The following is a 26,278-nucleotide window of genomic DNA, read 5'->3' on the forward strand; positions in this document are numbered from 1 at the left end:
GAAACTTGTTTAGGATCTTGAGATCTAAGATTGGTCTGAATGTTCCCTCTTTTTTGGGAACTACGAACAGATTGGAGTAGAACCCCATCCCTTGTTCTCCTAATGGAACAGGATGAATCACTCCCATTTTTAACAGGTCTTCTACACAATGTAAGAATGCCTGTTTTTTTATGTGGTCTGAAGACAATTGAGACCTGTGGAACCTCCCCCTTGGGGGAAGCCCCTTGAATTCCAGAAGATAACCTTGGGAGACTATTTCTAGCGCCCAAGGATCCAGAACATCTCTTGCCCAAGCCTGAGCGAAGAGAGAGAGTCTGCCCCCCACCAGATCCGGTCCCGGATCGGGGGCCAACATCTCATGCTGTCTTGGTAGCAGTGGCAGGTTTCTTGGCCTGCTTACCTTTGTTCCAGCCTTGCATTGGCCTCCAGGCTGGCTTGGCTTGAGAAGTATTACCCTCTTGCTTAGAGGACGTAGCACTTGGGGCTGGTCCGTTTCTGCGAAAGGGACGAAAATTAGGTTTATTTTTGGCCTTGAAAGACCTATCCTGAGGAAGGGCGTGGCCCTTGCCCCCAGTGATATCAGAAATAATCTCTTTCAAGTCAGGGCCAAACAGCGTTTTCCCCTTGAAAGGAATGTTAAGCAATTTGTTCTTGGAAGACGCATCCGCTGACCAAGATTTTAGCCAAAGCGCTCTGCGCGCCACAATAGCAAACCCAGAATTTTTCGCCGCTAATCTAGCCAATTGCAAAGTGGCGTCTAGGGTGAAAGAGTTAGCCAATTTGAGAGCATGAATTCTGTCCAAAATCTCCTCATAAGAAGAATCTTTATTGAGCGCCTTTTCTAGTTCATCGAACCAGAAACACGCTGCTGTAGTGACAGGAACAATGCATGAAATTGGTTGTAGAAGGTAACCTTGCTGAACAAACATCTTTTTAAGCAAACCCTCTAATTTTTTATCCATAGGATCTTTGAAAGCACAACTATCTTCTATGGGTATAGTGGTGCGTTTGTTTAGAGTAGAAACCGCCCCCTCGACCTTGGGGACTGTCTGCCATAAGTCCTTTCTGGGGTCGACCATAGGAAACAATTTCTTAAATATAGGGGGAGGGACGAAAGGTATGCCGGGCCTTTCCCATTCTTTATTTACAATGTCCGCCACCCGCTTGGGTATAGGAAAAGCTTCGGGGGGCCCCGGGACCTCTAGGAACTTGTCCATTTTACATAATTTCTCTGGAATGACCAAATTCTCACAATCATCCAGAGTAGATAACACCTCCTTAAGCAGGGCGCGGAGATGTTCCAATTTAAATTTAAATGTAATCACATCAGGTTCAGCTTGTTGAGAAATTTTCCCTGAATCTGAAATTTCTCCCTCAGACAAAACCTCCCTGGCCCCCTCAGACTGGTGTAGGGGCACTTCAGAACCAGTATCATCAGCGTCCTCATGCTCTTCAGTATTTTCTAAAACAGAGCAGTCGCGCTTTCGCTGATAAGTGGGCATTTTGGCTAAAATGTTTTTGATAGAATTATCCATTACAGCCGTTAATTGTTGCATAGTAAGGAGTATTGGCGCACTAGATGTACTAGGGGCCTCCTGTGTGGGCAAGACTGGTGTAGACGAAGGAGGGGATGATGCAGTACCATGCTTACTCCCCTCACTTGAGGAATCATCTTGGGCATCATTTTCTCTAAATTTTGTGTCACATAAATCACATCTATTTAAATGAGAAGGAACCTTGGCTTCCCCACATACAGAACACAGTCTATCTGGTAGTTCAGACATGTTAAACAGGCATAAACTTGATAACAAAGTACAAAAAACGTTTTAAAATAAAACCGTTACTGTCACTTTAAATTTTAAACTGAACACACTTTATTACTGCAAATGTGAAAAAGTATGAAGGAATTGTTCAAAATTCACCAAAATTTCACCACAGTGTCTTAAAGCCTTAAAAATATTGCACACCAAATTTGAAAGCTTTAACTCTTAAAATAACGGAACCGGAGCCGTTTTTATAATTAACCCCTTTACAGTCCCTGGTATCTGCTTTGCTGAGACCCAACCAAGCCCCAAGGGGAATACGATACCAAATGACGCCTTCAGAAAGTCTTTTCTATGTATCAGAGCTCCTCACACATGCATCTGCATGTCATGCTTCCCAAAAACAAGTGCGCAATAGAGGCGCGAAAATGAGGCTCTGCCTATGATGAGGGAAAGCCCCTAGAGAGTAAGGTGTCCAATACAGTGCCTGCCGGTTATTTTACATAATTCCCAAGAATAAAATAATTCCTCAAAGCTATGAAGTATAAAATATGCTTATATATCAATCGTTTTAGCCCAGAAAATGTCTACAGTCTTAAAAGCCCTTGTGAAGCCCTTTTTTTCTCATGTAATAAAAATGGCTTACCGGATCCCATAGGGAAAATGACAGCTTCCAGCATTACATTGTCTTGTTAGAAATGTGTCATACCTCAAGCAGCAAAAGTCTGCTCACTGTTTCCCCCAACTGAAGTTAATTCCTCTCAACAGTCCTGTGTGGAAACAGCCATCGATTTTAGTAACGGTTGCTAAAATCATTTTCCTCTTACAAACAGAAATCTTCATCTCTTTTCTGTTTCAGAGTAAATAGTACATACCAGCACTATTTTAAAATAACAAACTCTTGATTGAATAATAAAAACTACAGTTAAACACCAAAAAACTCTAAGCCATCTCCGTGGAGATGTTGCCTGTACAATGGCAAAGAGAATGACAGGGGAAGGCGGAGCCTAGGAGGGATCATGTGACCAGCTTTGCTGGGCTCTTTGCCATTTCCTGTTGGGGAAGAGAATATCCCACAAGTAAGGATGACGCCGTGGACCGGACACACCTATGTTGGAGAAATAGTTACAGTTCCTAATGTATATTCCATTTAAAATACTTAATCTTTATCTAAAAATCTTTATTTTTCCAAACCCCCGGGGTACTCATTTGCCGAGTCTTATCCTGGACGACAACCCAAGTAGGAATATGGCAGACTGTAGGCTCAAAGCGCATGCGCAAGGTTAGCAAACGTCATCAATTTTGTCACTGAGTTTCTCTCTATTGAAAGTGGCTTCAGGGGTTGCATACAAGGATGCACCCTGAAATCGACCTAAAATCGCACATGCGAGAAATGATGAAATGGACAGTTAATTACATTCATAGAATTGGCATCCGATTGGAGTATTAAATCAACGCTTGTACAGCCAATATTTGTGGTTTGTCTTGAGTGACATCATTACAAAAATTTTAAATGACATTTTATACATCTTAGACGCATTGTTGTACTATCAAAGTAAGTGCATTTTGTAAGTATAGTCTTTATAAGACGATTTGTATGTTAATATTGCACACAGTGGCGTCACTAGGGTTGGTGTCACCCGGTGCGGTAAGTCATGGTGTCACCCCCCCCAGAAAGCAGACACACTTAAAAACACACTCAGATGCACACACAAACACTCGGAAACACACTCAGACACATACACAAAAACACACACACAAAAACACATACACAAAAACTCAGACACACACATAAAAAATATGTAAACTGCACTGCATTAATTATGAAGCTCATGCCTAGAGCTGCTCCCTGGCTCAGCAGAGCATCAAATGAAAGATAAACAGAGCACTCTAAAATAAATCACTGAAGAAAAGGTATAGGCGCGCAAACTATGAAAATTCTGCTCTCTGACTCTGTTCCAAGTCTGAGTGCACAGCCCTGGGCCGCATGTCACTGAGCAGTGAGCACAGATAGGCAGGCAGGTTTAGGCTAGCAGCGCAACTTTGCAAGCCCCACGGCATGCCCACAACATTCATAGTGAAATTGGGCAGGGGAGGAGCAAAGTACAAACAAGCAAAAGCAGCCGGGAAAACTATTTGTTGAAATTGCAGCACTGGCTCGAGGGGCAAAAAAATTGTGTGTCTACAACTTCCCCAGTCCCACTAATGTTCACAAATGCCAGCCTCTAATAAAATAATCTATGCATCTCAACATTGTATTTCTTTGAATTTCAATAAAATAAAATAATAATAATAAAAAAAATATATATATATATATATTTTTTTTTTTGGTGTCACCCCCTGTGGGTGTCACCCAGGTGCGTCTCGCACCCCCCGCACCCCCCTAGTGACGCCACTGATTGCACACCAAAAAACAAAGTTTAGAAATCCTTTAAGGGCCACATATAAATTTATAGCTGTTAAACACACAAATAATAATACTAAAGAGTATCATTATTTTGTTTAAAACATTCTTTGAGGTCATGTATATATTGCCCTGTTCAATCCAACAGTTATGATATGTAAACTTTTTGAAAGATACATGATTTTGTCCAAACAGATGTACTTTCATTAATTATGAAGTGGAATATTTTCAAGCCAATTCTAATCTATTTGTTAACCTAACAATCTAATGCTTTTCAAATGTATTCGGCTCATGTAAGTACCCTTATAGCCTGTATGAGAACAAGGCAACAAAGTTATTCCAGTCAGTCAGTAAAATTATTAGCAGGTGTTTTTTTTCTCAAAATTCTACAACTTGAACCTCATTTCCACACTTGAAATGCAAATTGTTCTATAATAAAGTTGTGCAAGTTTTGTTCCCATGTTAACATTGTTTAATATACAGTATACCACGGAAGTGAGTACACCCCTCTGCAATATCACTCAATGATTCAAAATTGTATCACCTTACAGAAATTGCATTACTTCTAAGTTTAACAGTAGATATTTGCCCTTATGTAAAATTAAAAAACGAAACGTTTAGATTTATTATATTAAAAATACAGGGCTCATAGTATGAAAAGTCAATACATATTTCATTAATTATATTAAAATCTTTTATTTTTCTCAATACTTTGTATGTGCACCTTTATGTTTGATGACAGACTCAATCCTCCTCGCCATGGGGGATACCAGTGTTGCACAAATTTCTGTAGGGATGTTCTGCCATTCTTCAGAGACAATTTTTTCCAGCTGCTCTTTGCTGGAGGGGTTGCGTTGCTATAGCTTTCGCTTTTAAATACCCCAAAGGTGTTCTATTGGATTCATGTCAGGCGACATACTTGGTCAGGTCATTTTTTTTTACTTTTTTCTTCTTTAGAAACTCTTTTGTGGTTTTGGCACAGTCTTTTGGCATTCATGGTGCCATCTATAAATGTCATCTACACCTTTGGCACTCATGCAGCCCCATATCATTACACTCTAACCTCTGTGCTTCACTGTTGGGACCACTGTTCCCTCTAAGGGCATTTATGTGAGCGGCCCAACAGTGAAACAGTTCATTAAAGCAATTAGCAAACATTACACAATGCAGATGGCAAGGTGTGGTTCCCTTATTAACTGTTTCACTGCTGGGCCAATCAAAAGACTGGCCTTAAAAGGAACAGTGGTTGGGACTATGCATTCACTGTAATAATCCTGGCTAGGTTCACACCAAACATGCTGGGCCCCATCCAAGCCGAAACATTTATCTTGGTCTAATCTGACCAAAGAATGTGCTCTCCCAATATTCATCACGCTGTTTAGTGCAAGCAAGGTTTATATTTCTTGGTCACTGTCCATAGAGGCTGACATTATGCAATGTCTTTTGCATTGTCTGAGTGTGAGGGTTTTTTCCCTGCTCTGTTTGCCATGTGCTGCTGGCAGCCATTTTACTCACCTCTCTTGCTGACTCTGGTGCATAGTGTGTGATGCAGCTCATTTCCTGCACGCCCTTTTATGTCCAGATTGGTGTACATCATCCATGTGAGACAGGTTGCAGTCTCAGAATTGTGATGTCATCACTTATTATTTAAAGGGCCTCTGTTCAGTATGCTTTGCCCTTGCGTTGTCTCAGACCTGTTTGTGAGTTCCAGTCCTGTGTATTACCTGGCTGTCTGACGTCCCTCCTGGTTCCTGATCCCTGGCTTGTCCTGACTCTGCTGTTCTCCTTGTTCCTGATTCCGGCTCATCTGACTACTCGCTTTGGCTCCTGACTCGGCTCGTCTGACTACTCGCTTTGGCTCCTGACTCGATTCATCTGACTACCAGCTCTGGTTTTGACTCCTGGCTTGTTATTTGACTTGTGGACGTTTTATTATTTTTTGCAATTAATAAAGGTGTGGTTATTTTTGCACTTCTCATCTCTGTTTGATACCTGGCACCCTGACATTATGCAAGGGCCATAAATCCTAAAGGTGCTAATAATCCACCTTTACCTACCATCATTTCCAGGATGGATGAACAGGAACACTGCTTGGATCAATTTGCACTAGCCCTGCAAACCCTGCTGACTTGCACTGCACATTTGGACCAAAGTGTCCCGCAAGTTATGGCTGCTCCTGTTTCTGCTGCTGCACCTAGTCCTACCATGAGCATGTCCGGTTCTGCACCTCTACCTCAGCGATATGGAGGCGATCCCATTCAGTGCAGAGGGTTTTTGAACCATTTGGGCATTTAGTTTGAGATGTTACCTCAGGCCTTTCTCTCTGACAGAGCTAAGATGGGATTTCTCATCTCGTTACTCTCTGACACAGCTCTTGTCTGGGCTAATCCCTTGTGGGAGACTAATAAACCTGTGATTTCAAATTACCCTGAATTTGTGGACTCCTTTCGAAGGGTATTTGAGGTTCCGGCTCGCTCCTCCTCTGCTGCTCATGTCAATTCAGCAAGGTACAAGATCTGTTGCTCAGTATGCCATTGAGTTCCGTATGCTTGCCGCAGAGGTAGGTTGGAACAATGAATCCCTTGTTGCCGCCTTCTTTCATGAGCTCTCTGATGCGATTAAAGACGAAGTTGCTGCCAGAGATTTACCAGAGGATCTCGAGGCATTGGTGTCTTTTTTGATCCTAATTGACATCAGTCTCAGAGAGAGTCCCTCTTTCAAGTAGCACTTGCGGAAGTCTTCTATTCCGTTGTCTCCTACGTATTCATTCCCACCCATGCCTCCCTCTCCTCCCATGCCTCCTGGTCCCAAGTCACCAGGTACTGCTGAGCCGATGCAGTTGGGATCCATGCGTCTCTCCACGGCAGAGAGGGCCATTAGGAGGAGGGAGGGGCTCTGCCTCTATTGTGGGTTACAGGGCCACCTTTTGAAGTCTTGTCCTACATGGCCGAAAAAACGCTCACACCTAAGGTCCTGTCGGGGGCAGACCTTAGGTGGTTTATCCTTGTCTCTGGAATCACTAACGGAGAAACCTTTGGTCACGGTTGTCCTTTCCTGGGTGGACTCCTCTATAGTCACCCAGGCTCTAGTTGACTCCGGTGCTGCGGGCTATTTAATTGACAGTGCTTTTGTATCAAAGCACTCCATTCCTGTTTTGCCTTCATGCGTTCCGCTTGTTATTGAGGCCATTGATGGCAGGCCCCTTCAGCCCATACTCGTTACTCACAAAACCGCTCCGTTATCCATGGCTGTTGGGGCTCTCCGTTTTGAAACCCTCCAGTTCCAGGTGATAAATTCTCTGCATTTTCCAGTTGTTCTCAGTTATCCCTGGCTCCAAAAGCACAATACCAGTCTCGACTGGCGCAGGTCCGAAATTTAGTCGTGGTCTCCGCAATGTATTTCCACGTGTCTTCGGAAACCAGTTAAAGTCTTCTGCACTTCTTCAGTATCTCAATTGCCAGAGGAGTACCGAGAGTTCCTAGACATTTTTGGCAAGGTACGTGCCGGTACGTTGCCTCCTCACTGGTCTTACGATTGTGACAATTCCTCCTCGGGGCCGGGTTTACCCTCTGTCTGTTGCGTAGAATTGTGCTATGGAGGAGTATGTTGCTGATGCTCTGTCGCGGGGGATTATCCGCAAATCCTGCTCTCCTGCAGGGGCTGGCTTCTTCTTTGTGAAGAAAAAGGGTGGCGAGTTAAGACCATGCATCGATTATAGGGGGCTTAATCGTCTTACCATTAAGAATGCTTACCCTATTCCGCTCATTACGGAACTCTTTGACCGCCTCAAGGGGGCTACAGTCTTTTCTAAACTTAATTTGAGAGGAGCGTACAATCTCGTTAGGATTAAGGAGGGCCACGAATGGAAAACAGCATTTAACACTAGGAGCAGGCCTTATGAATATCTTGTTATGCCCTTTGGCCTATGTAAGGCTCCTGCTGTTTTCCAGGAATTTATTAATGATGTCCTATGAGATATGTTGCAACAGTGTGTAGTGGTGTATTTAGATGACATCCTCATACACTCACCCACACTTGAGGCTCATAGTTCTGATGTTACACGGGTTCTTCAGAGACTAAGTGAGAACGGCCTGTTTTGTAAACTCGAGAAATATGAGTTCCATTAGACTCAAGTAACCTTCCTAGGTTATGTAATCTCTGTAGCAGGGTTCTCCATAGATCCTGATAAGTTTTGTTCTGCAGTGGCCTCGCCCAGTTGGTCTTCGGTCTATTCAACGTTTTTTGGGGTTCGCCAATTCCTATAGAAATTTTATTAAAAACTTTTCTGCCTTGGTCAACCCTATCACAGACATGGGGGGCAGAGCTGGCATCCAGAGAGAACAGATGTGCTTTACAAGAGCTCCGTCTCAATAGCATAGCTTTAGGTTATTTTATATTATCTTTTCCTACTTAAAAGCTCCTTTTTACCTGCAGAATAGAAATGTTAACATAGCCCCACACAAACAGATACATAACCAACAGCAGGGACATCATATAGACCGGAGACATGAAGAGAACAATTACGCCAGCTAAGCGGCACATTGTGGGATCCGTGCGTCTCACGAAGACTAGCTGAAAACAACCAACTCAACAGCTATAGCCAGGAGTCTGGGCGAGTGCAGGCTATCAACGGCTGAAATAATACTCCCTAAGCAACAGAGGGACTGATCTTTATTAGTTTTGAGGATCTCCATGTTACACACCACAGATTGCGTGGCTGTGGAGAGATCCAAGATGGCGACTACTTCGTGGGATGAAGAAATCCTGCAACAGCTACATGCTCAGTTCCTACAGCTGAAACAAGTCTTTCTGACTGTCCTTGAGTGGAAACTTCTGCCTAATGTCTATCCAGCACTACCAATGGAGCTGTACGCTCCTCGCGATGACGTCATCGGTAAGAACACTAAAACAATTCAGCAAGAGCAAACAAAATAGAACCATGCTGTTTGGGAGCGAGGGAGTCTCCCACTAGCTGGGCACCCCAGTCAAGGCCATGTCAGGTATTCATTTGAACTTACCTGCGCCATTGCATCCGCGACATTTCAGCGGATTAATAATACCCAGCTGCCGAGATATGAACTCATATCATTGGAATGCCCTTTTGTTTCCCGGCCTGGTCTCACAGCTCAGAAGTTCCCCGGATAGCCCTGAAGCTCTGGGGGCACCTTATCAACAAATGAAGCAGACATTAAGCAAGGCTGGAGTAGGTTAAGCTGAATGTTTATTTTCGCATTCTATGAGCCCAGAGAGCCCACATTTGGAGAACTCTAGTTTTAAACATGTTATATATCTCGAATTGTGTGGACTGTTTCCCCTCTATACTTTAAAGATTAGATTTTTTTTTAGTTTTTTTTTTTTTAGATTGTTCAAATAGCGCAGTTACATAGATTTATTTTTTAATTTTTTTTAGATTGTTCAAATAGCGCAGTTACATAGATTTTAATGTTGGGAAGGTTCATACTACTATTGTTACTGTGTTTTATGGAGATCCTAAACTGAGTTGCTTGGTTAGATTATATTTTGCAAGCTCAATAGATGCATATTGGGGAGTATTGTATTTTATAACGGTCCTGAACTGAGTTGCTTAGTTGGAACAAATTTGCAAGCTCAATAGATACGTATGGGAGTGTACTGTTTTTTTTTTTTTTTTTTTTATATAAAGGTCCTGAATCGAGCTGCTTAGCTAGAATACATTTGCAAGATCAATGAATGTGCATTGAGGAGACCTATCAGAGTCTATTCTGCATATAGCTATTGATACCTTAATTGATGAATACGGGTTTGTAATTTCATGCTGGTTGATGAGCTAATATATATGTTAAGGGGGGATAGCATTACAGCTGTTGACCTGAAGGAATGTGAAACTGTTCTGTGCCCATTTGATAATTAACTTATAAAAATGTTAGCCATGTCAGATACTAAACTCACTGTTTGAATCTACATTTTTTGCCGCAGGGTATAGGGCTCATGCTCATGTGGCAACCTTACATTGGCTTCAATATACGCACAAAAATGCACTCTTCTACAGATCACCGAAGCTGGATACAGATTAATTCAGGTTCCAAAGTGTTATACACATATTCTGTGGCTTCACAAAATGTCTACCCTTAGCTAATGTTTTTTATATCCAAGCCCACTAGAATAGATTCAACCAGAATCACCTAGAGACCATCCTATGGATATAACAGGACTCAGGGCAGTCCCACATGTGTATCTAAACCTTAATAGGATCTTCCAGAGCTTTGATAACCTACACTACTCTTTCTACTAATAAATTAGGTACTATTATTGACCGAAGGCAGGCTGGACCTGTACTGGTGCCTTAACGTACGATCCCTCTACCCATACCATCATAATTGAGGAGCACAACCCCTGTTATATGTTTCACCTTAGAGTATTAGGCTTCACTATATTAGACATAGTCTCAACAAGCGTTGTTTTATTGCAGCTTGTTAGTCTTGAATCAAGATGCAGTGGCTTATTCTGTATCCTTTGGAAGTGCACGAAGTGCACAACTCTCTGACATACCTTGTTTATTGTATTTCATTTACCACCCTCTCCCCCCCTTAATGTGCCTCCTTGATAGGGAGGACTAACTCTGCGGCTTTGCTTGCCTATGCCGCATCTTTCCATAGCAACAGTTACTTTTAGCTTTAATGCCCAAAATTTAAGTGTTTTAAATTCCCTTCAACCTAACAATGTTTCTTTTTTACTATCATATATTGTAAGCAACATACTGTGATTTTTTTCTACTGTATTATTCTGGGCTTTAGCACATTATTACCTATACTCATTATAGTTTACTTAACTACATTTCCCCACGCAACTTTTATATAGGTATTTGTGCCCAAGAGGTCTTAGACGCTCATTAAGGGGAATATCTCCAAGAAAATTGAGAAAACATGAGGTTTTTCCCTATGTGTGTTTATTTTGGATGCATACTGTAAATTGTCGCTATGTTATGTTTCATAATTTACTGTTGATAATTGTCTGTATGCTCATATGATAACTTCAATAAAATTAAAAAAAAAAAAAAAACCTATCACAGACATGACCCGTAAAGAGAATAATCCACTCCATTGGTCACCTACTGCCATTAAGGCCTTTGATAGTCTTAAGACTGCCTTTGCTGCCGCTCCAGTTCTGGATCATCCTAACCCTGTCCTGCCTTTCATTCTTGAGGTCGATGCATCTGAGACTGGAGTAGGTGCCCTCTTGTCTCAATGTCTTATGCCTGACGGTTCCTTGCATCCGTGCGGTTTCTTCTCTAAGAAATTGTCTCGAGTGGAGTTCAATTATGAAATTGGCGACAGGGAATTACTGGCCATAATTTTGGCACTCAAGGAATGGAGGCATCTTCTCGAGGATACTAGCGTACCAGTGCTCATTCTTACTGACCACAAGAATTTAACTTATCTATCTGAAGCAAAACATTTATTGCCCCAACAGGCCAGATGGGCACTATTTTTGTCTCGGTTTAATTATGTGGTCTCTTACCTGCCTGGTAGTAAGAATGTTAGGGCTGATGCCCTCTCTCGACAATTTTTGCCTCTGTCCAAGGAGGCGTCTGTACCTAATCCAGTTATACCTCCTGACCATATTTTGGCTACCATACGTGGACTTCTCCCTTGGGGAGGAGATCCTGGCTGCACAAACCAATGCACCTCCTGAGAAACCTAGTGGTAAGTTTTGTTCCTGAGAATCTTCAAACTAAACTTTTGCACACTTACCACTATCCTAAAGCCGCAGGTCACCCAGGCAAGAACCAAATGATTTGGTCTGTCACTCGACAATTCTGGTGGCCAGGTCTTCCTTCTGATGTTGCTACGTATGTTGCCTCCTGCTCACTTTGTGCACAGAATAAGACTCCTCGAGGTCTTCCTGTGGGTCTTCTTCAACCTATTGCTAATGGTGAGCGTCCTTGGATACATCTTTCCATGGACTTCATTGTCAAGCTCCATGTTTCCAATGGCAATACTGTTATCCTTATTGTGGTTGACCGTTTTTCTAAAATGTCACATTGTATTCCCTTGAAGAAGCTGCCTACCACTCAAGAGCTTGCTTCAATTTTTGACCAGGAGGTCTTCCATTTACATGGGATACCCAAGGAGATAGTGTCGGACAGGGGTATCCAGTTTGTCTCGAGATTTTGGCGTTCCTTTTGTGCTCAAATGGGGATCCAGCTTTCCTTCTCCTCGGCATATCACCCTCAATCCAATGGGGCTGTGGAACGGTCTAATCAAGCTCTGGAACAGTTCCTATGTTGCTATGTCTCAGATCACCACAATAATTTGACTGAACTGTTACCTTTGACAGAGTTTGCTCGTAATAGTGCTATTAATGATTCCTCCAAGTTATCCCCGTTCATGGCGAATTATGGGTTTCAACCATCCTTTTTGCCCGATTCATTCATGTCTCAGGGTATTCCGGCTTTGGAGGAGCATCTCCGGCAACTCTGTTCCACGTGGGTGCAGATTCAGGATTGCCTTCATCGTTCTATGCAGCACCAAAAGTTCCAGGCTGATCATAGGCGTCTGCCCGCGCCTTCCTACCAGGTTGGTGAGAGGGTTTGGTTGTCCTCCCGCAACTTGAACCTTTGTGTGCCTTCCAATAAACTGGCTCCCCGTTATGTTGGTCCTTGTTGAATACTTTGACGGGTCAATCCTGTAGCCTACGCTCTTGACCTTCCTCCTGCAATGCGCTTCTCCAATGTTTTTCATGTCTCCCTCTTGAAACCATTGGTTTGTAATCAGCTTACCACTGTGTTACCTCATCCCTGTCCTATCTTTGTTGACAACCATGAAGAATATGAGGTCAGCAGCATTATTGACTCTCGTATGTCCAGGGGCTGCGTACAGTATTTGGTTCACTGGAGGGGCTACGGTCCGAAGGAGCGTTCATGGGTTCCCTCCTCTGATGTTCATGCTCCCGCCCTACGCCGTGCCTTCCATGTCCGTTTTCCCAATAAGCCTTTTGTCCTCCTGCTGGGGAGCGGTCGTTAAGGGGAGGGTACTGTCAGGATTTTTTTCCCTGCTTTGTTTGCCATGTGCTGCTGGCAGCCATTTTACTCACCTCTGTTGCTGACTCTGGTGCATAGAGTGTGATGCTGCTCATTTCCTGCACGCCCTTTTATGTCCAGACTGGTGTACATCATCCATGTGAGACATGTTGCAGTCTCAGAATTGTGATGTCATCACTTATTATTTAAAGGGCCTCTGTTCAGTATGCTTTGCCCTTGCGTTGTCTCAGACCTGTTTGTAAATTCCAGTTCCTGTGTATTACCTGGCTGTCTGACGTCCCTCCTGGTTCTTGATCCCTGGCTTGTTCTTGACTCTGCTGCTCTCCTTGTTCCTGATTCTGGCTCGTCTGACTACTCGCTTTGGCTCCTGACTCGGCTCGTCTGACTATTCGCTTTGGCTCCTGACTCAGTTCGTCTGACTACCAGCTCTGGTTTTGACTCCTGGCTTGTTATTTGACTTGTGGACTTATTATAATTTTTTGCTATTAATAAAGGTGTGATTATTTTTGCACTTCTCATCTGATTCCTGGCACCCTGACACTGAGCTGTCACAGAAACTAAATTTGATTATCCCTGAGCCAAGTCTGAAGCACTTGCCCGTCTGTTTTTCAGAGCTAAATTGTGTAAGTAGTGCACTGTCTGGGGCATCATTTTAGGAGGACGCCCAATGCGGCTCTAAATAGTGGTACTATGGCTCGTTCTATTGGGCCGTTTTACTAAATGTCGGACATAATCTGCTGTAGCGGATCATGTTCGCCCGACACCGCTTAATCCATTTAACATTGCACAAGCATTTTGCTAGCAGGGGGTGTCAATCATCCCAATTGTATCTGATCGGGATGATTGCTGTCCGCCACCTCAGAGATGACGGACGAGTTAAGGAGCAACGCTCTTAAGACCGCTGCTTCTTAACTTATGTTTCCAGCAAACTGGAAACTACGGGGTAGGTTGCAGCATCTGTTGCTTGTTAAATCTACTCCTATACCTTAACTAATGCTGCAAATGTGTTTCGACTGATTTTTAATTGGTCACCAATCTTCCTGTATCCTTTTCATTAATCAAAATAATATGAATCTATTAATTATACACATAATTAATTAATATTACTGTTAGATTTTCCCCCCTTTAGGTGGCCTCCAAAACTCATATATTTAAAAGCAAATTATGTAAAAAAAAAGCGGTCACCCTGTAAATTAACAGTTACCCTCATTACAGCCAGTCAGAATTTCCATTTGAATTGCGCTGCATAGCTGTTTGTAGGGTTTTCAAATTCAAACCTATTTTAATCCATTTGAAAACCATTTTAGAGGGTTATCATAATATTCTCACAGCACTTGTTCACTTATGTGAAAAAAACCCTGCATTTTAATATTATCGTCAATACTGATTCAATTATTGAGCATGTTCACATTTGGCTTTTTTTATGTTTAGTTTTTTTTTTTTCTAATTCAAAAGGCAGTTCCTCAAATTGGAATGGCTAAGAAACAAAAAAATATAATGACCTGTGCTGTCAGAAAAAGGCAAATCTGTACAAATTTATCTGAAAACAGCTGTTTTTGTGTGTGATTGCAGTCAATCAGTGACGATGCTCAATAATTTGAGTAAATACCTGATCTACGTTTTCATATTTTCAGCCTCACAGTATTTTTCACTTTGGTTTCCAAGTTGTAAAAACGCATGAAAAACAAATTAAACTCTATACAAAGCAGGGGTAATATGTCAGGAAAGTAGCCACAAAAGGGACATAATAATGAACATTAGTGATGTTGCGAATAGTTCGCCGGCGAATAGTTCCCGGCGAACATAGCTTGTTCGCGTTCGCCGTGGCGGGCGAACATATGCGATGTTCGAACCGCCCCCTATTCATCATCATTGAGTCAAACTTTGACCCTGTACCTCACAGTCAGCAGACACATTCCAGCCAATCAGCAGCAGACCCTCCGTCCCAGACCCTCCTACCTCCTGGACAGCATCCATTTTAGATTCATTCAGAAGATGCATTCTTAGTGAGAGGAGGGACAGTGTAGCTGCTGCTGATTTAATAGGGAAATCGATAGCTAGGCTAGTGTATTCAGTGTCCACTACAGTCCTGAAGGACTCATCTGATCTCTGCTGTAAGGACAGCACCCCAAAAAGCCCTTTTTATGGCTAGAACATCAGTCTGCTTTATTTTTTTTCCCCTGTGTAATCTAATTGCAGTTGCCTGCCTGCCAGCGTGTGTGTCAGGCTCACAGCGTATACTGTGCCCACTTGCCCAGTGCTACCACTCATATCTGGTGTAACAGTAGTGTACATTTAAAAAAAACAACACTTTTTTGACTGTGTTAAATAATAGCAGTCAGTTTCCTTCACACGTGTGCGTTTCAGTGCCTGCCTGCCAGGGCACAGTGTCACCCCAGTGCAACTCATATCTGGTGTAACAGTAGTGTACATTTAAAAAAAACAACCGTTTTTTGACTGTGTTAAATAATAGCAGTCAGTTTCCTTCACACGTGTGCGTTTCAGTGCCTGCCTGCCAGGGCACAGTGTCACCCCAGTGCAACTCATATCTGGTGTAACAGTAGTGTACATTTAAAAAACCCCCACTTTTTTGACTGTGTTAAATAATAGCAGAAAAACACTTCAGCACACTGACTCAGGCTTGCACGTTACCCAAGGACCACTGCCCAAGTCCTCAAAAATACATGAAAAGTAGCATGCGGGTAACAGCAAATTCAATATAATTTATTGCATAAGACAAAAAGAGGTGACGTTTCGGGACCTTATCCCTTAATCATACCATGTCTCCCACAAACAAACAAGTGATTTATATACAGGTGTACCACTAGGTGGTGCTGGAGAACATTTAACCCATTAATTATATGTATTACCATTTAACTATTTCATTAGTATCAGTATTAATCACTCCAAAAATATATACAGCAGCAAGATACAATACAAAAAAATCCTGTAATAAATTCAATCTTCATAATTATTACATTATCTATATGATTTGAATAAAATGTTATAAAAATACAGAAAAATCCCAGTCTTTGTTTAATCCTTTTGGTTCAAGACATTCAAGCTCATATATCCAACAGGACTCTCTTTGTTTAAGCAAACTTTCCCTATCACCACCTCTGCGTGGAATACTAATGCTATCTATAATTTGAAATTTTAATTGACTAATGGAGTGGCCTGCCTTTAAATAGTGGGCTGCTACTGTTGCCAGTGCGAATATTACTCTTGTGCTCAATTATTCTATCTTTGGCAGCCCTAGTCGATTCACCAATGTCTGATTAAGGGATAAGGTCCCGAAACGTCACCTCTTTTTGTCTTATACAATAAATTATATTGAATTTGCTGTTACCCGCCTGCAACTTTTTAAATAATAGCAGTCAGTTTCCTTCACATGTGTGCGTTTCAGTGCCTGCCTGCCAGGGCACAGTGTCACCCCAGTGCAACTCATATCTGGTGTAACAGTAGTGTACATTTAAAAAAACAACAGTTTCTCCAACATTGGTGTGTCCGGTCCACGGCGTCATCCTTACTTGTGGGATATTCTCTTCCCCAACAGGAAATGGCAAAGAGTCCCAGCAAAGCTGGCCATATAGTCCCTCCTAGGCTCCGCCCACCCCAGTCATTGTCTTTGCCGTTGCACAGGCAACATCTCCACGGAGATGGTTAAGAGTTTTTTGGTGTTTAAATGTAGTTTTTATTCTTCTATCAAGTGTTTGTTATTTTAAAATAGTGCTGGTATGTACTATTTACTCTGAAACAGAAAAGGATGAAGATTTCTGTTTGTGAGAGGAAGATGATTTTAGCAGACAGTAACTAAAATCGATTGCTGTTTCCACATAGGACTGTTGAGATGAAGTAACTTCAGTTGGGGGAAACAGTTAGCAGACTTTTCTGCTTAAGGTATGACTAGCCATATTTCTAACAAGACTGTGTAATGCTGGAAGGCTGTCATTTCCCCTCATGGGGACCGGTAAGCCATTTTCTTAGTCAAACAAACAGAATAAAGGGCTGAATATGGGCTAAAAAACTGGTAGACATTTTTATGGGCTAAATCGATTGCTTTATTTGGGCATATTATTCAGATTTAGGCTGACAATTTACATTTATAATCTTGGGGAACGTTTATAAAACGGCAGGCACTGTGTTAGACACCTTTTCCAGTCAGGGGGCCTTTCTAGTTATAGACTGAGCCTCATTTTCGCGCCATTACTGCGCAGTTGTTTTTTTTAGAGCAGGGCATGCAGATGCATGTGTGAGGATCTAAAAATCACTGGAAAAGCTTCTAGAAGGCGTCAATTGGCATCGTATTCCCCTCTGGGCTTGGTTGGGTCTCAGCAAAGACTATAGCTGGGACTGTATAGGGGTTAAATTTAAAAACGGCTCCGGTTCCGTTATTTTAAGGGTTAAAGTTCTGAAATTTGGTGTGCAATACTTTTAATGCTTTAAGACACTGTGGTGAAATTTTGGTAATTTTTGAACAATTCCTTCATACTTTTTCACATATTCAGTAATAAAGTGTTTTCTGTTTGAAATTTAAAGAAACAGTAACGGTTTTGTTTTAAAACGTTTTTTGTGCTTTGTTGACAAGTTTAAGCCTGTTTAACATGTCTGTACCTTCAGATAAGCTATGTTCTATATGTATGAAAGCCAATGTGTCTCCCCATTTAAATTTATGTGATAATTGTGCCATAGCGTCCAAACAAAGTAAGGACAGTACTGCCACAGATAATGAAATTGCCCAAGATGATTCCTCAAATGAGGGGAGTAAACATGATACTACATCATCTCCTACTGTGTCTACATCAGTTTTGCCCACGCAGGAGGCCCCTAGTACATCTAGTGCGCCAATGCTTATTACCATGCAACAATTAACGGCTGTAATGGATAGCTCCATAGCAAATATTTTATCCAAAATGCCTACTTATCAGAGAAAGTGTGATTGCTCTGTTTTAAACACTGAAGAGCAAGAGGGCGCTGATGATAATTGTTCTGTCATACCCTCACACCAATCTGAAGGGGCCATGAGGGAGGTTTTGTCAGATGGAGAAATCTCAGATTCAGGAAAAATTTCTCATCAAGCTGAACCTGATGTTGTGACATTTAAATTTAAATTAGAACATCTCCGCGCACTGCTTAAGGAGGTGTTATCTACTCTGGATGATTGTGACAACTTGGTCATTCCAGAGAAATTATGCAAGATGGACAAGTTCCTAGAGGTTCCGGTGCCCCCCGACGCTTTTCCTATACCCAAGCGGGTGGCGGACATAGTAAATAAGGAGTGGGAAAAGCCCGGCATACCTTTTGTTCCCCCCCCTATATTTAAGAAATTATTTCCTATGGTCGACCCCAGAAAGGACTTATGGCAGACAGTCCCTAAGGTCGAGGGGGCAGTTTCTACTCTAAACAAACGCACTACTATTCCTATCGAAGATAGTTGTGCTTTCAAAGATCCTATGGATAAAAAATTGGAAGGTTTGCTTAAAAAGATTTTTGTACAGCAAGGCTACCTTCTACAACCAATTTCATGCATTGTTCCTGTCACTACGGCAGCGTGGTTCTGGTTCGAGGAACTAGAAAAGTCGCTCAGTAGAGAAACTCCATATGAGGAGGTTATGGACAGAGTTCACGCACTTAAATTGGCTAACTCTTTTATTTTAGATGCCGCTTTGCAATTAGCTAGATTAGCGGCGAAAAATTCAGGGTTTGCTATCGTGGCGCGCAGAGCGCTTTGGCTAAAGTCTTGGTCAGCGGATGTGTCATCCAAGACAAAATTGCTTAACATCCCTTTCAAAGGTAAAACTTTATTTGGACCAGAATTGAAAGAGATTATTTCAGACATCACTGGGGGAAAGGGCCACGCCCTTCCACAGGATAGGTCTTTTAAGGCTAAAAATAAGTCTAATTTTCGTCCCTTTCGCAGAAACGGACCGGCCTCTAATTCTGCATCCTCTAAGCAAGAGGGTAATGCCTCACAACCCAAACCAGCCTGGAAACCAATGCAGGGCTGGAACAAGGGTAAGCAGGCCAAGAAGCCTGCCACTGCTAACAAAACATCATGAAGGAGTAGCCCCCGATCCGGGACCGGATCTAGTGGGGAGCAGACTCTCTCTCTTTGCTCAGGCTTGGGCAAGAGATGTTCAGGATCCTTGGGCGCTAGAAATAGTTTCTCAAGGTTATCTCCTGGAATTCAAGGAACTACCCCCAAGGGGAAGGTTCCACATGTCTCACTTATCCTCAAACCAAATAAAGAGACAGGCATTCTTACATTGTGTAGAAGACCTGTTAAAGATGGGAGTGATACACCCAGTTCCAATAAAGGAACAAGGAATGGGATTTTATTCCAATCTGTTCGTAGTTCCCAAAAAAGAGGGAACGTTCAGACCAATTTTGGATTTGAAGATCCTAAACAAATTTCTTAGGGTACCATCGTTCAAGATGGAAACCATTCGAACGATTCTACCCACCATCCAGGAAAGTCAATTTATGACTACCGTGGATCTAAAGGATGCGTACCTACATATTCCTATCCACAAAGAACATCATCAGTTCCTAAGATTCGCTTTTCTGGACAAGCATTACCAGTTTGTGGCCCTCCCATTCGGATTAGCCACTGCTCCAAGGATTTTCACAAAGGTGCTAGGGTCCCTTCTAGCGGTTCTAAGACCGAGGGGCATTGCAGTAGTACCTTACTTGGACGACATTCTAATACAAGCGTCGTCCCTGTCAAAAGCAAAGGCTCATATGGACATCGTTCTAGCCTTTCTCAGATCTCACGGATGGAAGGTGAACAAAGAAAAAAGTTCTCTGTCTCCGTCGACAAGAGTTCCCTTCTTGGGAACAATAATAGATTCCTTAGAAATGAGGATTTTTCTGACAGAGGTCAGAAAATCAAAACTTCTAAGCTCTTGTCAAGTGCTTCATTCTGTTCCTCGTCCTTCCATAGCGCAGTGCATGGAAGTAGTAGGATTGATGGTTGCAACAATGGACATAGTTCCTTTTGCACGAATTCATCTAAGACCATTACAACTGTGCATGCTCAAACAGTGGAATGGGGATTATACTGACTTGTCTCCAATGATTCAAGTAGATCAAAAGACCAGAGATTCACTCCGTTGGTGGCTGACCCTGGACCATCTGTCCCAGGGAATGAGCTTCCCCAGACCAGAGTGGGTCATTGTCACGACCGACGCCAGTCTAGTGGGCTGGGGCGCGGTCTGGGAATCCCTGAAAGCTCAGGGTCTATGGTCTCGGGAAGAGTCTCTTCTCCCGATAAACATTCTGGAACTGAGAGCGATATTCAATGCTCTCAGAGCTTGGCCTCAACTAGCAAAGGCCAAATTCATAAGGTTCCAATCAGACAACATGACGACCGTTGCATATATCAATCATCAGGGGGGAACAAGGAGTTCCCTGGCGATGAAAGAAGTGACCAAAATAATTCAATGGGCGGAGGATCACTCCTGCCACTTGTCTGCAATCCACATCCCAGGAGTGGAAAATTGGGAGGCGGATTTTCTGAGTCGTCAGACATTCCATCCGGGGGAGTGGGAACTCCATCCGGAAATCTTTGCCCAAATAACTCAATTATGGGGCATTCCAGACATGGATCTGATGGCGTCTCGTCAGAACTTCAAGGTTCCTTGCTACGGGTCCAGATCCAGGGATCCCAAGGCGACTCTAGTAGATGCACTAGTAGCACCTTGGACCTTCAACCTAGCTTATGTATTTCCACCGTTTCCTCTCATTCCCAGGCTGGTAGCCAGGATCAATCAGGAGAGGGCCTCGGTGATCTTGATAGCTCCTGCGTGGCCACGCAGGACTTGGTATGCAGACCTGGTGAATATGTCATCGGCTCCACCATGGAAGCTACCTTTGAGACAGGACCTTCTTGTTCAGGGTCCATTCGAACATCCAAATCTGGTCTCCCTCCAGCTGACGGCTTGGAGATTGAACGCTTGATTCTATCGAAGCGTGGGTTTTCAGATTCTGTTATAGATACTCTGGTTCAGGCCAGAAAACCTGTAACTAGAAAAATTTACCATAAAATATGGAAAAAATATATCTGTTGGTGTGAATCCAAAGGATTCCCATGGAATAAGATAAAAATTCCTAAGATTCTCTCCTTTCTACAAGAAGGTTTGGAGAAAGGATTATCTGCAAGTTCTCTAAAGGGACAGATCTCTGCTTTATCTGTCTTACTACACAAAAGACTGGCAGCTGTGCCAGATGTTCAAGCATTTGTTCAGGCTCTGGTTAGGATCAAGCCTGTTTACAGACCTTTGACTCCTCCCTGGAGTCTAAATCTAGTTCTTTCAGTTCTTCAAGGGGTTCCGTTTGAACCTTTACATTCCATAGATATTAAGTTACTATCTTGGAAAGTTTTGTTTTTAGTTGCAATTTCTTCTGCTAGAAGAGTTTCAGAGTTATCTGCTCTGCAGTGTTCTCCGCCCTATCTGGTGTTCCATGCAGATAAGGTGGTTTTGCGTACTAAGCCTGGTTTTCTTCCTAAAGTTGTTTCTAACAAAAATATTAACCAGGAGATAGTTGTACCTTCTTTGTGTCCGAATCCAGTTTCAAAGAAGGAACGTTTGTTACACAATTTGGACGTTGTCCGTGCTCTAAAATTCTATTTAGAGGCTACTTAAGATTTCAGACAAACATCTTCCTTGTTTGTTGTTTATTCTGGTAAAAGGAGAGGTAAAAAAGCGACTTCTACCTCTCTTTCCTTTTGGCTTAAAAGCATCATCCGATTGGCTTATGAGACTGCCGGACGGCAGCCTCCTGAAAGAATCACAGCTCACTCCACTAGGGCTGTGGCTTCCACATGGGCCTTCAAGAACGAGGCTTCTGTTGACCAGATATGTAAGGCAGCGACTTGGTCTTCACTGCACACTTTTCCCAAATTTTACAAATTTGATATTTTTGCTTCTTCGGAGGCTATTTTTGGGAGAAAGGTTTTGCAAGCTGTGGTGCCTTCCGTTTAGGTAACCTGATTTGCTCCCTCCCTTCATCCGTGTCCTAAAGCTTTGGTATTGGTTCCGACAAGTAAGGATGACGCCGTGGACCGGACACACCAATGTTGGAGAAAACAGAATTTATGCTTACCTGATAAATTACTTTCTCCAACGGTGTGTCCGGTCCACGGCCCGCCCTGGTTTTTTAATCAGGTCTGATGAATTATTTTCTCTAACTACAGTCACCACGGTACCATATGGTTTCTCCTATATATATTTCCTCCTGTCCGTCGGTCGAATGACTGGGGTGGGCGGAGCCTAGGAGGGACTATATGGCCAGCTTTGCTGGGACTCTTTGCCATTTCCTGTTGGGGAAGAGAATATCCCACAAGTAAGGATGACGCCGTGGACCGGACACACCGTTGGAGAAAGTAATTTATCAGGTAAGCATAAATTCTGTTTTTTTGACTGTGTTAAATAATATCAGTCAGTTTCCTTCACACGTGTGCGTTTCAGTGCCTGCCTGCCTGCCAGGGCACAGTGTCACCCCAGTGCAACTCATATCTGGTGTAACAGTAGTGTACATTTAAAAAAACAACAGTTTTTTGACTGTGTTAAATAATAGCAGTCAGTTTCCTTCACACGTGTGCGTTTCAGTGCCTGCCTGCCAGGGCACAGTGTCACCCCAGTGCAACTCATATCTGGTGTAACAGTAGTGTACATTTAAAAAAACAACAGTTTTTTGACTGTGTTAAATAATAGCAGTCAGTTTCCTTCACACGTGTGCGTTTCAGTGCCTGCCTGCCAGGGCACAGTGTCACCCCAGTGCAACTCATATCTGGTGTAACAGTAGTGTAGATTTAAAAAAAAAAAAACACTTTTTTGACTGTGTTAAATAATAGCAGTCAGTTTCCTTCACACGTGTGCGTTTCAGTGCCTGCCTGCCAGGGCACAGTGTCACCCCAGTGCGTGTAACAGTAGTGTACATTTAAAAAAACAAAACACTTTTTTGACTGTGTTAAATAATAGCAGTCAGTTTCCTTCACACGTGTGCATTTCAGTGCCTGCCAGGGCACAGTGTCACCCCAGTGCAACTCATATCTGGTGTAACAGTAGTGTACATTTTAAAAAAACAACACTTTTTTGACTGTGTTAAATAATAGCAGTCAGTTGTTTCCTTCACACGTGTGCGTTTCAGGGCCTGCCTGCCAGGGCACAGTGTCACCCCAGTGCAACTCATATCTGGTGTAACAGTAGTGTACATTTAAAAAAACAACACTTTTTTGACTGTGAAATAATAGCAGTCAGTTTCCTTCCCACGTGTGCGTTTCAGTGCCTGCCTGCCAGGGCACAGTGTCACCCCAGTGCGTGTAACAGTAGTGTACATTTAAAAAAACAAAACACTTTTTTGACTGTGTTAAATAATAGCAGTCAGTTTCCTTCACACGTGTGCATTTCAGTGCCTGCCAGGGCACAGTGTCACCCCAGTGCAACTCATATCTGGTGTAACAGTAGTGTACATTTTAAAAAAAACAACACTTTTTTGACTGTGTTAAATAATAGCAGTCAGTTTCCTTCACACGTGTGCATTTCAGTGCCTGCCAGGGCACAGTGTCACCCCAGTGCAACTCATATCTGGTGTAACAGTAGTGTACATTTTAAAAAAAACAACACTTTTTTGACTGTGTTAAATAATAGCAGTCAGTTGTTTCCTTCACACGTGTGCGTTTCAGGGCCTGCCTGCCAGGGCACAGTGTCACCCCAGTGCAACTCATATCTGGTGTAACAGTAGTGTACATTTAAAAAAACAACACTTTTTTGACTGTGAAATAATAGCAGTCAGTTTCCTTCCCACGTGTGCGTTTCAGGGCCTGCCTGCCAGGGCACAGTGTCATGTTGTTATCATGTTGGAATACTGCCCTGCGGCCCAATCTCTGAAGGGAGGGGATCATGCTCTGCTTCAGTATGTCATAGTGCATGTTGGCATTCATGGTTCCCTCAATCAACTGTAGCTCCCCAGTGCCGGCAGCATGCAGGCCCAGACCATGACACTCCCACCACCATGCTTGACTTTAGGCAAGACACACTTGTCTTTGTGCTTCTCACCTGGTTGCTGCCACACACTCTTGACACCATCCGAACCAAATAAGTTTATCTTGGTCTCATTGGACCACAGGACATGGTTCAAGTAATCCAAGTCCTTAGTCTGCTTGCCTTCATCAAACTTTTTGCAGGCTTTCTTATGCATCATCTTTAGAAGAGGAAGAGGCTTCCTTCTGGGGCGGCAGCCATGCAGACCAATTTGATGCACTGTGCGGCTTATGGTCTGAGCACTGACAGGCTGACCTACCACCCCTTCAACCTCTGCAGCAATGCTGGCAGCACTCATACATCTATTTACCAAAGACAACCTCTGGATATGATGCTGAGCACGTGCACTCAACTTCTTTGGTCGACCATGGTGAGGCCTGTTCTGAGTGGAACCTGTCCTGTGAAACCACTGTATGGTCTTGCCCACCATGCTGCAGCTCATTTTCAGGGTTTTGGCAATCTTCTTATAGCCTAGGCCATCTTTATGTAGAGCAACAATTATTTTTTTCAGATCCTCAGAGAGTTCTTTGCCATGAGGTGCCATGTTGAATTTCCATTGACCAGTATGAGAGAGTGTGAGAGCACAGAAACATTTAAAAAAAAAAAAAAATGATGTGCAGTTTAATTGGTCATTACTGGGTCTAACATGATTGTTCTCTTAAGGGGCCTATTCTCTTAATCTCTCTGGTCTGGAAAGTCTCCCATTACCACAAGGTACCTCAGAGCTGTTTATCTCGCTAGCCAGAGTTCTAGGTGTGAAGGAGAAACAAATACATTACAATATAATGCTAACAAACAAAAAGGTTTTGCATGATTTCTCTCCATGCTAGCAAGTTTCTGCTAATCTTCATCTTTAGTGTGTAAGTGTTAAAGGGACATGATACTCAAATGTTGAAGCACTTTAAAATTCTACAGCATAGCTTTAAAAAAAAAAAACTGATTAGAAAAAAATCACCTAAACATCACTAAGTAAAAAAAGGAAGATATTTACCTAAAAATTTCCTCAGTAGCCACACACTATTGTAAAGAGACTTAAAGCAGCCAATCAGGATGCTAGTCCCATGACTTGCAAAGGACACAGTCATGTTATCTCCCTCCTCAGTTTAAGGAAGGTTTATATGAAATCTCACAGAATTACCACCATTCCAGATAAAACATCTTTTTGCTTTTTGTCACCTATACCAAAAACAAAGTGTTCTTTTTGTTTTGTTTTTACAGAAAAAGGCTATTTCTTTCCTATGGAGAGTCCACACCACAACGTCATTCCAATTACTAGTGGGAATATTCCTCATGGCCAGCAGGAGGAGGCAAAGAGCACCACATCAAAGCTGTTAAGTGTCACTCCCCTACCCATAATACCCAGTCCAGTGACGTGCAGTGACGTCAGAGGCTGGTGAGGCAGTGGCTAGGATACGCCTTCATTCTTTAGATATCCTTTGTTGAAGAAATAGCAATGCACATGGGTGAGCCAATCACATGAGGTATCTATGTGCAGCCACCAATCAGCAGCTACTGAGCATATTTAGATATGATTTTCAACAAAGAATATTAAAAGAATGAAGAAAATTAGATATTAGAAGTAAATTGGAAAGTTATTTAAATTTGCATATGGGTTTCATATCCCTTTAAATGATGTCTTGGAAAACTGGTCAACTTAGTAGACATCTGATTTTAGTCTAAAAGGATTGTAACAGAAACTCTTGCCAGATAACACAATGCTTGCTCTGATTATGAGATCTAGAAATCCATGCCCATTAAAATATGTTTAAAACATACTTTTTACTTTAATGCTGCAAATTATGCTTATAGATTCTTTCATTATTCAGTAAATATAAAAATGTGTTGATCCAGTGGCGGCTGGTGAAATTGAAAGATGGTGGGGCGCTTGATCCCACCCCTTTAAATAAAGCCACACCATCAGATGGCACTACCAATTCATTAATTAAATAAATAAAAGGTAGACAGAAACACAGAAAAGCACTCGGGGGGAAAGGGAGAGAGAGACGGGGGGGGGGGGGGGGGAGAGACACAGAGGGTTAGAGAGAAA

Source organism: Bombina bombina, chromosome 3 (genome assembly GCF_027579735.1).
Source record: "Bombina bombina isolate aBomBom1 chromosome 3, aBomBom1.pri, whole genome shotgun sequence".
Lineage (NCBI taxonomy): Eukaryota > Metazoa > Chordata > Amphibia > Anura > Bombinatoridae > Bombina > Bombina bombina.